Source organism: Camellia sinensis, chromosome 5 (assembly GCF_055761805.1).
Source record: "Camellia sinensis isolate YWXY chromosome 5, ASM5576180v1, whole genome shotgun sequence".
In the NCBI taxonomy this organism is placed as follows: Eukaryota; Viridiplantae; Streptophyta; class Magnoliopsida; order Ericales; family Theaceae; genus Camellia; species Camellia sinensis.
Genome location: NC_138965.1, coordinates 35,343,796 through 35,348,633, shown reverse-complemented (window position 1 = coordinate 35,348,633; position 4,838 = coordinate 35,343,796).

The window sequence follows — 4,838 nt, the reverse complement described above, 5'->3', positions numbered from 1 at the left end:
AGAGCTAGTTTCAGTGGTCTAAGCGGGGGCAGTGGTGTTGTTATGGTGTGATAGAGTTTTATTAGTTTGTAATGTAATGTGATGTTATTTTATTTAGGGCCATATGCCTACAGATGTTACATATGTATGTATGTGTTGTTGTGAACTCAAATGATATGGTTATGTAATTAATCTTGAACTTGCTTGTATTGTGTTGAGCAGTGTTGTAAGGATTAGGAATCCTAGTTTTATTATGTTGTATTATTTTTCTGAGTTAAGCATGTGTTGGCTTGTGATGCCTTGGATTGATTTAGAGTTGCTTATTGAGAAGTAGAGATTTGTTTATTGTTTTTACTAGTCTTGATTGTTTTAGGCTGGTGTGATACCTTAGGGTTCTGTAAGATGGGTAGGAATTACCTAGGGGATTGTGATAATGTTTGGGGGGAGTGTGAGACTTGTATCTTTTAATGATGAGGGCAGTGCATGTGTGTGTGGTTTGTTGAGAATTGATAGTTGTGTGTGGATGTGATTTGAGTTGTGATACTTAGGTGTTGGGTGGCATTGCTATGTGAGGGGAATTTATTTGTTAGATGCTGGAGTTGTATTCTTAGGTAAGGAGTGTAGTGCTGGTGATGATCGTTTTGTGTATACGAGAGTATGTGAATTTCTGTTGACCGTATCGGTCTTTTGTGCGTGGTGGGATGAAAGTGTTTGCTATATAGACATCTAAATGGTGGTTTGTTTGAGAAGTAAGAGTAGTGTGGTCTAATCTTAAGGAATCCGGTGTGATTCAAGAAATATATGGGTTTGTGTGTTAAACTCCATTTTGGAGTAAACAGTGTTTGGTAGCATGTTGGTGTTTGGTGTCAAGTGTTGAGGGTTGTTGAGTTGGTTAGTTAGTTGGTTGTTGTCGAAAGTAGGTTAACATCTAGTCACCTTGAGACTAGCTTGGAACTGATCATAAGAGTTGTAAGGTTGAGCAAAGCTTTAGTGTGGACTTATGAGTGTTAAGTCTCGTGTAGGTAAATGTAAAGTTGGTGTGAGCTGGTGGTAACCAGTTGGGGTTACATGTTGAGACCTTTGTGTTATGAGCATTTTTTTGTCGTTGTGTGATTGATAGATGGTGAAGGGATGAGGCTCCCAAGAATATTTAAACTTTATTTGTGCTTTCCTGTATTATTAGTACGGTTGTTATTTCTATTAATTTATTGTTATAGAAATATTATTTTTGGTGTTATGGCATTAAAATAAGAGTGATGGGTAGTGTTGGGTGATGGTTGAGGTTCACTAGTTGTTTCATGATGAGAAACGAATTCAAAAAATGAATTTTTCCTTGTATTGTGGCCTCGGATGGCAATGTTGAACTGTAATATTGTGGATTTAATCTAAGTGATAATAAAAGATTTCGATGCGTAATTTAATTGATTTAATAAAAGCTAAATCTAACCAATTATGAGAATATGAATGATTATGTGTTCTGAATAACACTTTATTTTGTTTTCGGAGGATGGTTGCAAAATTTTAAGTTTACATGAAAATCGAAAACGTATTTTGGTTGTGGGTGATGCAAGTTTGAGCACCTTTTTAGGAAAAAAAAAATTATATACAAGAGTGAGATTTTCAAGAAAAAGAGAAAATGAGGGAAATTTTTTTTTAAAAAAAATAAAAATGGATGTGTTGTGAATTAGGTCACCTTTCATGGTTGGTTTGTGTGGTGACTTAACCTGGGTCGCTATTCGTGTGTTTAGGTGTTTTGTTTTGAGGAAGGTTTGGCATTGTTGGGACTTATTGTGCGGGAGCGTTGTCTTTTGGGCCGTATTTTCATGGTAAGTCCTTTTTTTTTTTGTGAGAGTTGACCAAGAGTTTTGTTGTGTGGGTCAAATAATCATTTGTGACATCTTTCTTGTATTCTTATTGTTTGGGTGTCTTTGGGGCCCCGAGGTATAGGATCGAGATCCGGGAAATTATCCCAAGTATGGATCTAGGCTTGGGTTAGTGGTTGTGTTTCCTTTTGTAGTTAGGTTGCCTTGTGTTTCGGTGTATTCTTAATTTCAGGGATGAAATTTCCTAAGGTGGGGAGGTTGTAGCACTCCGTACTTTTTGGTATAATGAAATTATATTTGAATTTTTGATTATCATAGTTGGGAACCTTCGTAGTCAAATATTTGAGCCTTGGTTGAGGTGTTACCATAGTTGTTGGGTGAGATTGGATCAAAAACTCCAAATTCGAATAGTTATTATTGAGTAGTCTTCATTCTTTTATCATTTTCTCTCTCCACACTTTGAAACTTGATGTGAGGCTAGAATCATTGGAAAGCTTACTTTCGGGGCTTCAATTTGGACACAAGAACAAACCTAAATGGAGTCCAGACAAGAGAGTTGTACCTGTTTGAAGTCTGCGAATCTATACTGTGTGCATAGTTCGCTCAAGTGCAACTTTCACCGCTCAAGCGGTCCATAGACCCTTCCATCTTTGTTTTTCAAGATTTTCTAAGATACTAGAAGCCTCGATTCACTGCTCAAGCGCACTTTTGACCACTAAAGCGGTTTGCCCAGAATTAGATATTTAAAACTCACTTTTTGGGTCAAATCTCTTAACCTTTCACTCTCTCTTCTCTATCTCATTCTGCCATTTTTGAGTTTTCAAGCTCTTTAACCTTGATTTCATCTATTTCTAAATATCCTTGATCCCTAGTTCCATATACCAAAACATGGAGCTCAACGAGAGTTTCCATTTAATCTAAGTGGATCGTTGTTTCGTCGCTGGTGATTTTTGGGTTGTCTCATCTTTCCTTCAAGAGGTAGGGATTCTTTTGCTCCACTTCAATTCCTCTTTATAGATAGACATGTGGTAATTTTTATTGCATTTAAAAATATGTTTGTTAAGGGATTTTCCAAAAGCATAAAAGGAGATTTGGGGTTTGAGTGTTAGGAGTTGAAATTGTATGATTGTTGGTTGATTTGACATGTTTGAAGGTAGTTAATCATGTCTATGTTGATTGTGGCAAAAAGCCCTAATTTATTATTAAGAATTTATAAACAAAAATGGGTAAAGTTGGGTGATAATTGGGTTATGTGTTATGAGATTTAACAAATGCTTTAGCGGATTGTATTAATGCTTTGGTTACTAAAAGGGATTAACTAAGCCTAGTAATTGCTTTGTTTGTATTGCGTTGAGTTGGTTTGAAGCTGAATATTTTAAAGAGGGTTCTATTAATGGAATAAAGGTTTTAACAAAGGTGCTGGGGGGCTTTTGGAACAATGGGTTGGGCTTGATAACAAAACTATGCTGGTAATTCTTTTGGTTTAATGAAATGGAAAATGGTTGATTTGAAATGGTGGAATTAGTTGCGAAATCGAATTACAAGAATCTTGTATTTAAATGTTAGAGGTTTTGTCCATGGTCATCGGTAGAGGATAACATTGTTGAATAGATTATGAGTATGTAATACACTTGTGTGGTAGCTATGTGATCTAGTATGTAGTGATGTGGTTGGAGGTTCGTTTCTCTCTAGTTAAGCCAGTAAAGCGTAGCGCCTTGACAGAGCCCTTTTGGTTTTCGCCCAGTAAAGTGTGAAATTGAGGTTTGCTTCTCTTCGGGGGGCTAGTAAAGTGTGGTGCTTTGAGATAAGTTCCTCTCCCTTCCGATTTGTGCCCGGTAAAGTATGACTTTGCAGTCGTTTCTCTCCAGGTGAGACCGATAAAGCGTTGTGTTATATGTGTTATATCATTTGCCATCCATACTATAGGCTAGTGGAAATGGAAGTATGTATTACATTCAGTTATTTATATTTAGAAATAAATGTTTCTCGGTATCCTGTTAGGGGTATTCCTTGCCCTTGGCCCTATGGCTAGGGAAGATAGTAAATGTATTGTTGCATAAGTGTGTGTAGTGGGTTGAGTTATGAGATTGTGTTATGTCTCGTATATGTAAACATGCTATACATATAAAGCCATTGAGTTATGAGACTATACCCGGTTACAACAAAAGTAGATACAAATACAATACATATAAAGCCATTGGCTTAAATCAAAACGATAACAGAATAAACAAAATAAGCTTTCAGTTCCAATTCCTTCCAAGCTATTGTCTTGGCGAAGGCCTGTCCCCAACACCTGAAAATGGTTTTTCCAAATAGGGTGAGCCAAAGCCTAGTAAAAACAATCTAACACATTGTATGATTCTTAACAAAGATATAAGCATGACATGCATATATAGTGCCTATTATAAAGTCATTCATATTCTTACAAGATCATAATATGCCAAGTTTCATATTTCAAGCCGTTTTATCTTAATTCATTTCATTACAATTCATTTCACCTCCATCCATGAGTCAAGTCCATTGTTATCCAAACAACCCTACAGAAACTACAACTCAGTGGTTCTCTAACCAATACAATCATTACACAAACACTTCAAATTTGTCATTTTATGAAAATTCTGTCTGCGGGATTGGCACCCATATATACACACGGTTTTCAGGACTTTCACCCTGGACACACAGGCCAACTTAATTCAATGAAGTTCATCTCCTTTCTTTTCCCAAACATAGAGTATATCCCCTTTTTCCTCCCAACATCATACATATACAATGTATTTAAAACACAACCATATTCAATGACAATAAATAAGAGATTAGTTCCAGTTCACCTAATCCTTATGCAATTTCTACAACAATCATAGCTATCCTCCACCGATAGCCCAAAACAGATATTTCTAAACAGATATATAATCTCCAAGATAGATAAATTATCCAAATTCCCATAGGTGAGAGATGATACACATCCAACTCCACCCTTTATATACACATTCATCTAATTTCACATTCCCAATACCAATTTCATTATTTATACAAAAT